This window comes from Terrapene carolina, unplaced genomic scaffold, assembly GCF_002925995.2.
Source record: "Terrapene carolina triunguis isolate 2854851 unplaced genomic scaffold, T_m_triunguis-2.0 Scaffold210, whole genome shotgun sequence".
Taxonomy (NCBI): Eukaryota; Metazoa; Chordata; order Testudines; family Emydidae; genus Terrapene; species Terrapene triunguis.
The window spans coordinates 13,211,207-13,225,312 of NW_020664561.1; positions in this window are offsets into that span (position 1 = coordinate 13,211,207).

The following is a 14,106-nucleotide window of genomic DNA, read 5'->3' on the forward strand; positions in this document are numbered from 1 at the left end:
AGCATGGTTTCTTCGTAGCATGCACAGAGGGCACCATTTTAAAGAATGTGCCAGTGCCACTGACATGACCTTGCATGCACTGTGCATCTCAGATTGTACCGGTGGGAGCAGAGTGATGCGCTCTTCAAAATGGCATAGTCTGTGAGGCATGAGCTTGCATACACGTCACGCTGGCAGGGGCAGGCCCATGGTGTTCCTGGAGGTACCAGAATGTCCAGAATTCTGGGTCTCCTTCAGTACCCACTCTATGCACCCAGCTAAGCAGATACTTCCTGGCCTTTGGATTTACAGGGAACCCCTGCTTTTCTTGAGGAGGGGAATCTGCTACCACTCTTGGGGTTACAGAAGGGAGCCTCGTCTCACTGCTTTTGCCTCAGTGGGAAGAGAGTACCCCTGCCACCACAACTCCAAGTGGAAGGTGGGACCACAGTATGGGAGAACCATGTTATGGTGTCTAGGGCCCTGGATGGCCTTAATCTGGCCCTATCCACCCTATTTGTTTCCTTCACATGTCCCCTTACAGGTGGAGCTGGCAGCAATGCCTAAATTTAAGACTGCATAATATTTCCCATTATAACACTCTGTTTTCAGTTGGTTAAACTTTGCCACACTTTAACCATCTGGGTTGAGATTTTCCATGCCAGATGTCTGCCTCAGGCTGAATTTTGTTGGGAGTTTTAGCAAAAACAGTATAGCCATTTCCAAGGATTAGGTTGTTTTGACAATGTTTAAAACGAAAAACAAAAAAACCCTTATAGCCATATATTTAAAAAGTTCTAGTGCCTTCATGTTTTGGAGTAGGGACTTGAAATGGGTGAAGAGAGAGCCCTGGGTTCAGGGAGATTTCTTTTACTGTCCCTGTGAAAATCTACCCAAATTTGGCCAGTTATAAATGTTTGAAAATGGCCAATAGCACATGGCTCAGTAGTGTTTAAGAGATGAAAATCTCCTTATATTCCAGCCCCACAGCGTTCTCTAGGCAGATCTCTCAACAATACTCCATTGAATAAGTACATCCTGTATTGGGCTGGCTCAGCTTCTTTGCCCTGCCTCACTGCATTCCCAACTGGTCTTCTACAGAACAGAGTTTGCCTGCACTTTTGGAACCCTGCTCCTCAGCCCCTCTCTCAGGAGCAAAGACAGGCCTGGGCCAAAAGGAGGGGAGCTGCCCGAGAACCAGAAAGGGTTTTATTTATTTTGTTTTTAGTTTTGGGGTGGGGGAGGCAGGCAAGAGAGGAAGTTCTGAGCTGACATGTTAGTTCCAAAACAGGAAGGGGAAGAGAGAGTGGAGCTGGATTTGCTGGGCTCTTTCTGCTTACCTTTACCTCCTTGTGGAAAAAATGGTTCCACTCCATACCCATTCCTACCTTAAATCTCTTGTTGGCTCCTACACAGTTTCTCTCACAGGTCTCTCTCTGCTCCTTGGACAAGAGCAAGGTAGAGGAGCAAGAGGCCCAGAGCAGCAGGAGCTGCTGGGAGTCCCTGGGCCCTAGGAGGACAATAGAGAAGCAGTAGCAAGGTAGAGAGGGTGCAGCTGGCAGTAATTGGACAGAAGAAGATGTGTTCACTGTGTGCATGGTCAGGGAGGGTGCCCCTGAGAGGGGACGGGCATGTACCTGTGTATGGATATATATGTGGAGCTGCATTCATTAAATTTGGGGAGATCATAGATGTGGGTCACCACCACACCCGTCCCCATTACCAAAATGTGCAACCCCTGTGTTATTTCTGTGTTGTGCCATAAATGGCAGATAATACTGTTTTTAAGGATGTTTCCTCACTGTGTGAACTAAATAAACTAATTTTGCAATCTGTATCATTTTAATCATGGTTTATTTAATTTACACAGTGAGGAAACATCCTTAAAGATATTTAATATTTTAAAAACATAGATTATGTTTTTGTGGTGCAACATGCAATTACATAGGAATTATACCTTTTGGTCATTTGTTACACTATTCTATGGATTCATGTCAGCTGTACTGAATTTGCTCTGTCCAGGGCGCTCAGCTGTTGCAAGGCATTGTGGGGAAGAATTTAAATACAGAAGTCTTCTGTTAAGAGGAAAGTTGCCTGAAGTAATGTAGTCCAATGTAACATTGATAAATATACTCATATTAGTCTTTTGTTCCTACCAATTTGCTGTGAACCAGCCAGTTAGGTCCAATTATGCCATTGCATTCAAACCTTTGACCTGAAAAACATATAGTATATATTAATTGCCAAATGCCACATTCATTTTTAAAAGCATCCTTGTTTTCAGAATGTTCAACAGAATTTTTTAACAGTTCAGTTGAGAGCCTTAAAACTTACACGCTCAGTATTTTCACGCTAAACACAATATCAAAATGGTGAACTAGTATCAAAAGGTTACACTTTCTCTTCAAGCAACACTAGTCACTTATTTGTAATATAGTGTTTAATTCTTTACCTTCTGCTCAACCCTATTAAATATAAGCAAAAAGAACGAGGAGTACTTGTGGCACCTTAGAGACTAACAAATTTATTTGAGCATAAGCTTTCGTGGGCTAAAACCCACTTCATCGGATGCATGCAGTGGAAAGTACAGTAGGAAGATCTATATATACACAGAGAACATGAAAAAGTGGGTGTTGCCATACTAACTATAGCGAGAGTAATCAGTTAAGGTGGGCTATTATCATCAGGAGAAAAAAATTTTTGTAGTGATAATCTGGATGGCCCATTTCCAACAGTTGACAAGAAGGTGTGAGTAACAGTAGGGGGAAAATTAGCATGAGGAAATAGGTTTTACTTTGTGTAATGACCCATCCACTCTCAGTCTTTATTCAAGCCTAATTTAATGGTGTCCAGTTTGCAAATTAATTCCAATTCTGCAGTTTCTCGTTGGAGTCTGTTTTTGAAGGTTTTTTTGTTGGAGTATAGCGACTTTGAGGTCTGTAATCGAGTGACCAGGGAGGTTGAAGTGTTCTCCGACTGGTTTTAGAATGTTATAATTCTTGACGTCTGATTTGTGTCCATTTATTCTTTTGCGTAGAGACTGTCCGGTTTGGCCAATGTACACGGCAGAGGGACAACTATGATGAGTTTTCCTGGGGTGCAACCTGGAACTGGGGTACCACTGAGCCCTCTGGCTTACCAACCTGGGCTCCCTCTCACACTGTGATGATGTGACAAGCTGAAAACCTCTCCAGGTACTGCATTTACACAAACATCCATAGACAGCGACACACCCAGCCATAGGCGCCGACTCTGTGGGGGCTCCGGGACTGGAGTACCCACCGGAAAAAAATAGTGGGTGCTCAGCACCCACCAGTGGCCCCACCGATCAGCTTCTTCCCCTCCCTCCTAGTGCCTCCTGCCTGCCTCAGTCAGCTGTTCAGCAGCATGCAGGAGGTGCTGGAGGGAGGAGGCAGAGCAAGGGTGGGGTGCGCTTGAGGGAGGAGGCAGGGTGGGTGCATGGCCTGGGGGAGAGCGGGGGTCGAGCACCCCCCAGGAAATGACAAAGTGGGCACCTGTGCACCCAGTTACGTTACATGAATGCTTCTCCCAGCTACTCATGAACCAACAACAGAGAGGCTCCAACCAATTCCCCACAGCTCCCCAGCCTAGGACTCCAGAACTGTATCACCTAGCCCTGGTCAGAAGCCTGACCAGTGTAAGTTTATTACCCAGTCCGCCCCTCCCTCAGTGTGGAGAGGACATGCACCAGCTTTTGTACACTAAGCAGAGATTTCCCCAGCACTTCAAGCAAAGTACACTGGTTTAGGTAAAATATAAAACAGATTTATGTCATGAATACTCAATGAGCCTCATGAGGGGCACGCTAAGTTGACCAGAGAGAGCTGGGGGGAGCCCTCTCTCCCTGCAGTAGTCCCGGAGCACCCTCCTGCATCCCAAACCCGTTGTTCCCGCACCCCCAGCCGGAGCCCTAACCCCCTGAACCCCAGCCCTGAGCCCCCTCATCCCCAGCCCCATCCTGGAGCCCGCACCCCCAGCTGGAGCCCTCATACCCCTGCACCTCAACCCTCTGCCGCAACCCTGAGTCCCTTCCTACACTCTGAACCTCTTGGCCCCACCCCCACCACATGAATATTGTTATGTACACCAATATGAAAGGGATGTGTCACATATCACGTCCATATTGGTGCACATAACAAAATTCATTCCGCACAGGTGTGGAAAAAATTAGAGGGAACACTGGTTCCAAGGTGTTGTTTAGAGCAGCGTTTCTCAAAGTGGGATCCGGTACTCCAGGGGGCTCCGCAGGCCCCCTCCCTCCCAGTGCCTTCTGCATGCCAGGGAACAGCTGTTCAGTGGCGTGCAGGAGGCACTGGGAGGGAGAGGGAGTAGCGGGGATGGGGCGCTGTGATGTTCCTCTCTGGTGTTATCTGGACCAGTGATCTGCTAGGTCACTCCAATCCTTGACTCTGGGAGCCAGCCTTACCCTGATCTGCTGTGAGAACCCCCTCTCCTGGGCTGTTCATGCACAGCCTCTAGCATGTAAGCTGCTCCTTGGATTATGCAACAGAATGACACTAACCAATATCTCCGGTCCCAGACACAACCCTAGGAACCTCCATCTTGCAGTGTTCAGTTATGCCCACTGGACGCTGCAAGTTTATATGAGTTCATCAATTTAACAAAGAAATTGATATGTACCAGGCTTGTTATCCCAAGGGGAGTCTCTGACATGCTTCAAACCAAACGCACTGCTTCAGGTAGAATAAACAAACAGATTTATTAACTACAAAGATAGATTTTTAAGTGATTATAAGTCAAAGCATAACAAGTCAGATTTGGTCAAATGAAATAAAAGCAAAATGCATTCTAAGCTGGTCTTAACACTTTCAGTGCCCTTACAAACTTAGATGCTTCTCTCCACAGGCTGACTGGTTGTTCTTCAGCCAGGCTCTCCCCTTTGATCAGCGCTTCAGTTGCTTGGTGTGGTGTCTGTAGATCAGGGGTTCTCAAACTGGGGGTCAGTACCCTCGGGGTCGCAAGGTTATTACATGGGGGGGGTCACGAGCTATCAGCCTCCACCCCAAATCCCGCTTTGCCTCCAGCATTTATAATGGTGTTAAATATATAAAAAGGTGTTTTTAATTTATAAGGGGGGTCGCACTCAGAGGCTTGCTATGTGAAAGAGGTCACCACTAAAAAAGTTTGAGAGCCACTGCTGTAGATGTAGGTAGAAAGAGAGAGAGAGAGAGCATGGCAAATATCTCTCCCTTTTATCATGTTTTTTCTTCCCTCTTGGCTTTGCTCTCTCCCCCCCCCCCCCCCGAGTCTGGTGAGCATTACCTCATCACAGTCCCAAACTGACCAAAGAGAAGGGAGGGTAACTCACTTGAGAGTCCAACAGATCCTTTTGTTGCTGCCTAGGCCAGCATCCTTTGTCCCTGTGAGGCTGGGCTGGGTTTGTCCCATACATGCCCTGATGAGGTGTGAACTGCCTCTCTGCTCTTCGAGAGTTTTTGCTTGGGCTTATTTTAAACCATGAAGACACATTTTTCAGCCTCATAACTATATACATGAAATTATAACCTATGACATTACTATAACATTACTGTAACAACAGTTACTATAACATCACTAAAACAACCATGCTCAGTGCATCGTGAGCCTTCCGAAGACACCCGATGTGACAAACTTTGCATTGGATACCACACTTTCATTTTACAAGGATGAACATGGGGGTGCTGGGTGTTCCCCGAGGTACAGAGCGACACAGGCGCGCTTTGGGGCGGGAGCGGAAAGAGGCGGGGAAGAGGAGTGGTACGGGTGGACCGGGGGCGGGAAGAGGTGGGGTGGGGGTGGGGCCTTGGGGGAAGGGGTGGAGTGGGGGCAGGGCTTGGGGCTGAACGGGGGCCTTGGGGGTCTGCGAAAAATTTTAAATCAAAATGGGGGTCCTCGGGTTGCTAAAGTTTGAAAACCACTGATTTAGAGGTACAGAGTGCCACAATAACTTTCACCTTTTCTAACACTGCTGTGAGCCTGTATAAGCTAAAAGTAAAGCTGATGCTAGTAAAAGTTGGCCAGGTCTTAGAATATCTGATAAGATTATGTGGTGGGCCTGTAATTTCTCAGCAGCTATGTTGAAAGTAAGAAGGTATCAGAAACAGGAGATACATTTTCTATATTTGCTATTATTTCTTTCTCACTTTGTGGTTTTTATCTTGGTCTTAAAGGGAACAAATTCTGATTTCATCAATAACTCAAGACCATTCAAACTGATTTTGCCCTCTTTTCCCCAAAATGGACAGCTAACCCTTCTTCCTTAATACTGGCTAAACTGTGTCAAACTGAGGATCGTCTCTAGAGAAGATTGCACACTAAAGGAAAGGCAATAAGAGAACTAAGTTAAATGAGATTTACTAATTTCAAATGCTGTAACTGTTTCATTTCCTCTTTTGTGTGTGTGTTTTAGTAAAAGATTTTAAAGGTTTTCAATGGTGGGAATAAGCCAGCGATAACTTGACACTAAACCCTACACAATAATTAATTTTTCAATGTTATAACAGTCAACTAGGGTTTTAATTGCACCTCATCCCTTGTAGGGCCCTGAGACATCTCAGAACTGACTTCTCTGATCCTCCAGTTGCAGAAGACAGTCTCACGATGGGGGACAGAACACACTTTCTGACTGAGGTAGGCAAGGCTGATCATTTCTCATGCACCAAGGATATTGCTCTAGGGGAGGTGGTTACATGTGAGCAATGAAAAGAGGCTATGGTGATGGGGGACTTCATCTTTAGAAATATCAGTAGCTGGGTAAGTGGGGATCATGAGAATTGTTCGGTGACTTGCATGTTGCATGCAAAGGGAGCAGATACCATGAGATTTCTAATTACTGTGTTTGTGCTACATATTGTACCAGTGACACAGGGAGACATAGGAGATTGGTCCTGAAAATTAAATATAGCTTGCTAGGAAGAAGGCTCCGCAGCAGGACTTCTGTAGTCGCTTTCTCTGAAATGCTTCCAGTTCCACACTCTGGGCAGCTAGACAGGAAAGCTGGCAGGTAATGAGGAGCATTCAAGTCAGGCAGAGACATATGTGAGAGATGTCAGTAGTACAAAGGTATCTCTGCATCCAGATAGGACACACAATACAGCAGAACTGGAACAAAGATTGGTAAATATCAGAGGTAATTGCTATTAAATCAACATGGTGTCAGATGAAGGAGTTAAATAAAAATGGGTGCATGGTCCAAAAATAAACGGTAAATGTCTATATAAAATTCAAGAAGCTTAACAATGGAAATACTTTTTCACATAATGCACAGCTAACCGGTGGAACTCATTTCCACAGGATATCACTGAGGCCAAGAGCTTAGCAGGATTCAAAAAGGAAGTATTGATATGGATAATGAGAGTAGCCAGATTTGTTATATACAAAAAAATAACCAAGAGTTCTGGAAGGGAGATAATCCCTCTTGGTTTGGGCCTGAAGCCAAACTCTCAACTATTGGGGGATTTAGGAGGAACTTTCCCTGGGCCAAGTTAATCTGTAACCATGCTAAGTATTCCAGTTTCCCTGGGAGACTCCTGATTTTGTGTACCCTCTCCCTGTCTCCTAAGCAACTGCCTGAAAATCCCATTTTTACGAGAGCAAAGAGTCATGGAGCCAGTTCATAACATGAGAAAACTACAGAGCAAAGGATGGTGATAGAGCAGCCAAAGGGAGGGCTTCACAATAGGGGAAGGATGGTCCAGTGGGTAGGGCCCTGCCCAGGTGGTGTAAGACCAAGGTTCAATCTCTTGCTCTGGTATGGACATTCTGTGTGAGCTGGGGCAAGTCATGTGGCCTCTCTGTGCCTCTGTAAAATGGGGATGATAATGCTTCCCTACCTCACGGGTGTTGGGAGGCTAAATACATTGTGAACCCTTCTGAGATCTACCGATGAAAAGTACTATATAATAAATAGACACTGTTATTTATATTCATTATTAATTAACAGAATGGGGCCATAGACTTGGAATGAGCAGGGAGAGCAAACCCTGATGCTTGGTGTGGATTAGGGCAGCTCATCAAGTACATGCTGGCACCATAGGGTACTGAGCCAGTGGGCGGATTAATGAGGAAAGGGGGCTGTTATTTGCCCTGGAGGTGGAGGCATGTTGCCACGAGAGAGAGTGGGGAGGAAGGCCATTATCACTGAGGACATAAGGGGAATTTTACTGGGACCAGAATTACTCAAGGTGGGATTTGGCTAGGACACCTGAGTTCACACCCTGATCCTTGAGCAGAGAGGGTCAAAAGTTCCATAGGAGCTTTACCTTCCCCCCTCCCCCCCTCCGCACGTGCCACATAATTTTGCATCTCATTATACAGCACAGAGTGTTTATTTTACTATAGGCTTCTGCACCTTAAAGAGGATTATGGTATAACCTCATGCTCTGCTCTGCCCATTGTGCTCTTCTGGGTGTAGTTGATATGCTGAGACCTATCTGTGGGCTTTCCTCCAGACTTACTTTGGAGCTTGCTTTGGTATCAATGATTCTTAACAAGAACCATAAACCAAACAAAAACATCTTGTGATATTTATTGTTGCACAGTCCTTCCAATTCTAGCTGTGATTACTGTGGGGGGTTAGGTTGACCTAACTACGGTGCACTCGCTGTGACATTTTTTACAGCCCTGAGCAATATAGCTACTGCCTCTCTAGGATGTGGGTTAACTACAGCAACAGAAAATCCACTTCTGTTACTATAGTTTCTAATTTACGGTACTACAGTGGCATAGCTGCAGCTGTACTGCTATAGCACTTGTTGCGTAGACATAACCCGAAGGAAGGACAACTCAATTGGGATCTGAATGTCAAACTGTAACAAGGATCCTTTTTCCTGGATACACAGGACATAACTGGGATAGAGAGAGAAAACCTGTTCAAATTATGCATGCTTCTGAAACTTCTTTGGTACCACCACAGAACCATTTCAAGTATATCAGTTGAAAGAACACAGAAAAATGACTCTTAATAAGAACTATAAAACAAAAATACCCTTAGATTTATTGTTGCACAGTCCTTATTGGGAGTCAGATGCCTGGCACTTTTGACAATCACACTAAGTGATTATCTGCATTTTTAGGTGCCTCAATACTTTTTGAAATCTGGTGTTTAACAGATTGCTGTAATAAGATCCTTTTCTGGGTTTTCCTCACCAGATATATTAACACTAGATTGTATTCAGAAGCTGAGCCAGTAACTTCCTAACCTTTTGGTGTAGGTTTTTATTTATGTATTTGTAATTCTAGTTTAAATCTGTACCAGTTTAGTAAATCTATGTAGATGTTGTAGTTGAAAATCATTCTAGACTCTGTTAAGCAGCAGTCCCTTTTTGTTTCCTTTTTAGAAGGGTCTGAGTCATTCTAACCTTGCATTTAAAAATAAATAAAGCATGTGCAAAATGGATAGGAGCTTTGAAGCATCGTTTATCAGGACAGGACTGCTGCTGCAGTTTGAGATGAGAGAGACCTATTAGGTCATCATGCCCACCTCCCTGCAATATTGGGATATAGTCCCCAGAGAGAGGACGTGTAGGTTGGTACACTTAAACTGAGCCAAAGGATCAAAAAGAACCAATGCTTCTATTCATCTTGATTGTATTAATGTATGTGTGGCCTTATCTACCTGGTATGGAAATTTTCTTACACTTCATAGTTGCTAATAGCACACATTCAGCTTCCCGGGTGTTAACAACACTGGGCATCCTAGTGTAGATTGGTCACTGGTTGCCATGGGCATTTGCATATCTAATTGAGGCTATGTTAAAAATACCTGCAGCCCATGTATGCTAGAGCATCCTAATGCTAGTTGAGAGAAAGTGGTATTAGCAAGGGGACTCTCTGTCTGTGTTTGTGTGTGCGAGAAAGTAGGAAGGACCTGGTTTGATGGTGTGTTTACCAGCCAAGAGGTGATGTCATGAATACTCAATGAGCCTCATGAGGGGCATGCTAAGGTCTCCTTCACTGGATGATGAACACAAATTTAAACAACAAAAAAACAGTGAAGTGCGTAGCCCTCTTTAGTTGTTATTTGCATCACAAGCTGTGTCCTGTCCAGTTTCTTTTATCTTGTATTGTTTTTCCTTCCAGGTGGGGTTGTGGCTGCCTGCTGATTTAATCTTTTAGGTTTCCTTTCTCCATCATCTCCTGCTGCAACGATTTCGATGTCCCTTGCAACAAGGCCACCTTTGTCTGAGAGCCCTTCCCCCTCCCCCTGTTGAGGAGCTATTTTGGGAAACAGCAGCTGAGCTGGAGGATTGTTAATTGTTTGTCAAACCCTTCCAGACCCGTTAGATCCCATGCAGAGATTAGAGTGCATAGTCACATCCTTTCCTCTGCCTCCTTTTCCTTTCCCCCTGTGACCTGGGAGGAAATGGGGAATGCCCCTTTTCCAGGCAGGGAGAGAGACACAGAACACCACACATTGACACACGGTCACAAACAACAGACATACTCTATAGTCAACCACAGCTGCGAGGACAACACTGAGACATTCACAACAGAGGTGCACGCTATCTAACCAGTCCAAGTTCAAAGAAAGACCCTGACACACATCCAGAAACACAGCAAATGCTAAACCAATCGTGGCACAGGCTATGAAGTACAGAAACACTCTAAAACCAATCACAGCCCAGAGAGAAACACACACATATTCCCATTAATCAAAGCAGAGAGAGACTTCACATACAACCACAACCCCAGAGACAGGCAGACAGACAACAAAGCCACACAGGGCTCTGACCTCAAAAGCCACCATGTGACTCTGTTTGAAACTTACTGCATTACATCAGCCTGGGAATGAAAGAAAAGCACTGGGACCAAAATATTGGCCTTCTTAAAAGGGCAATCACATCCATAGTTTTAAGGAGGACTGGACTGTTTCCTTGAGTGCTATTCCCTTCTGCCTTCTTGCCTGGCTTGCAGATGTCATAGAGTTGTGGGAAGGGCATGTTTATAGTAAAACCCTTTTATTTTGTGAAGTCTTAAAGTGCAGGACCCATTTACGATCATGACATATGCTGAGGTAGAATTGGGAGAACCTTTGTGTAGGCTCGAAACAGGGTTTGGCCAAGCACGGGGCAGCTGAGATTTAATTCTATGGAGATAGGTGACACTGGAAATATAAAGGTATTAGTTAATGCCTGTTAAATTTAAGGCTATATGATAGTTGACACTTACGTAGCACTTTCCATGCAAGGATCTCACAGCACTTTATGAGCATGATGAATTTTGCCTCTCGCCTCTATGTGACTGGTGATGTTATGGCCATTTTAGAAATGGAAATGCAGGCACTGAAGTTAAGACCAACATTTTCAAAAGTGGCCGCTGACTTAGGATACCTTAATTTTTTAGTGTCCAACTTGACACACAAAATCAGTGCCCACTTTTGAAAATATAGCTGTTAGCCCAAGGTCACGGAAAAAATCTGTGGTAAAACTGAGAATCTCTGTATCCCCTGCTCTGCAGCAATAGATGGTGCTTTCTCTCCAAATACCTGTCAGCTTTTCCCAGGAGGGCAGGATCACTGCTTACTAGCTTCCTCCACTTTTCTGTTGCCCTGCACATGGCTTGTTGGGCCATCAGAGGCAAGTTGCTCCTTGTGCTCCTTCCCTTTTTCTCCTTTCCTCTCTTCTCTCCAGTGAGGAAGCCGATAACATCTGGTGTCAAATGAAATGAGTCAGTAAAGTCAGTGGTATAAATAAATCTCTGGTGTAACTTCCCTGAAGCCAGTCAAATTAAACCAGGGATGAAAATGGCCCTATACACTAACTGAAATCATGTGCTTACCTTGTATGTGTCCAGGCAAATCAGCAGCTGCCTTCCATAGGTGTCAATGACTAACAAAGATGCAAGGCAGAGGAGACTTGGGCCCAGAAACTTAATGTATAGTGGAAACATGAATAGAGAGAGTCCCAAGCTGCAAAGTTCAGGTACACTGATGATCAAGAGGGAGCTTATGCCAAGCCCCTTATTAATAGAGTTGACCTTTGGTCCTGGTAAAGGATCTCAGTTTACTATTTGTTTTGTAAAAGGAAGGCTTGAGCTCTTTTTCTTGGGAAGTAAAATGTGTACCCACACAAACTGATTGCTAAGGCTGAAAGGAACATGCAGCTGGGCTCCACTTCTGCAGCAAGATTTCTCCCCATGTACACACACCACATACAGTTTTTATAGGAGATGAGTCAATTCAGTTTGGCAGGTTTCCCACACAATCATCTCACTAACCTTCTCCAAAATCTTGCTTTGTACTTAGCCATGTGATAGTTGTAGACAGAAATTGGTTATACTTGGTTAATGTGACCAAAAATTGATTGAGGGAGTTGCATGAAGGGGAGGGCTCTTTATGTAGGGAATACCACTTTCATTGCTCACTGAGGCAGGAAATATTTGTGGGAGCTTCTTCTTAAAATGTTGGCAGCTTATCACTGTTGGATATGGCTCCAGCTTCAAGGGTTGGGGAAGTTTTATATCGAAGCCTTGGCCCTTCTCTAATCTTGACTCATCTTAGGGTATGTCTGCACTGCAATTAGACACTCATGGCTGGCCCATGTCAGCTGGCTTGGGCCAAGGGGCTGTTTAATTGTTTTGTAGACTTCAGGTTTGCGCTGGAGCCTGGGCTGTGAGACCCTGCAGCCCAGCCCCACATGTCTGCAATTAAAAAGCCTCTTAGCCTGAGCCCCGCAAGCCCAGTCACCTGGCCTGGGCCAGTTATGACAGGTGTCTAATTGCAGTGTAGACATACCCTTAAGGTCTTTTGAGGAATCACTTGGTGACAAATGAAATGAGTCAGTAAATACAGTAACTCCTCGATTAATGTTGTAGTTATGTTCCTGAAAAATGCGACTTTAAGCAAAACGATGTTAAGCGAATCCAATTTCCTCATAAGAATTAATGTAAATGGGGGGGGTTAGGTTCCAGGGAAATTTTTTTCACCAGACAAAAAACTATATATTATATAGATATACACACAGTATACGTTTTAAACAAACAATTTAATACTGTTCACAGCTATGATGATTGTGAAGCTTGGTTGAGCTGGTGAAGTTAGAGGGTGGAAAAGGGAGGGATATTTCTCAGGGAATGCCTTGCTGCTAAATGATGAACTAGCACTTGGCTGAGCCCTCAAGGGTTAACACATGGTTGTTAACATAGCCTCTCACACAAGGCAGCACAAACACGAGGGAGGGGAGACAGCATAGCAGACAGAGACAGACACACCTTGTGTGTGGGAGAGAGAGAAAGATGCACACTGCCCCCTTAAGTAAGCTGACCCACTCTTAAGTGCATTGTCTTTTTAAGTGGATCAGGAAGTTGAGACAGCAGCTGCTGCCCCAAGTTCTCCCTGTCTCTCTTCGTCAGTGTCACCTCCTTGCTCTATATGGAGAAGGGGTAAGCGGGGTGCAGGAGCAGGGGGGAGGGGGACACCCTGACGTTAGCCCCCCCCCCTTTCACCCCTGCACAGCAAGCAGGAGTCTCTGGGAGCAGCTCCAAGGCAGAGGGCAGGAGCAGCACATGGCAGTGGGGGGAGGGACAGCTGAACTGCCGATTGATAGCCTGCTGGGCGCCTGCAGCACAAGGAACTTAGGGGAGCTGGGAGCTGATAGGGGGGCTGCCAGTCCACCCTGGTTACAAGCCCCCACCAGCTAGCTGCAACGGGCTGCTTTTCCTGCAAGCAGTGGACAAAGCAGGCGGCTGCCAAACGATGTTAGAAGGGAGCACTGCACAAATTTAAATGAGCATATTCCCTAATTGATCAGCAACATAACAACGAAACAACATTAACCGGGACGACTTTAAAAGTGAGGAGTTATTGTAATAAGGGCTGGATCCAGGGGCCTTTACCCAGATGAAGGTGCCACTGAAAGTCTTTTCCAGCCATCTTAGGGATTCTGGGGTAAAAGAATCACATTCCTACCAACACTAATTGCTTCATGTGTCAGGTATATGGCATCAGGAAATCCACAGGAATTTTACCTGAATAAAGACTATAAAATCAAGTCTAATTATTGGAATCATCTCTTTGAATGACATCACAGCCCCAGATCCTGCAAGCTCCAGAATCTGAATGTGACTCGTGGTGTCACTAAAAAAAATGTAAATTAGCTTGTGACCGCA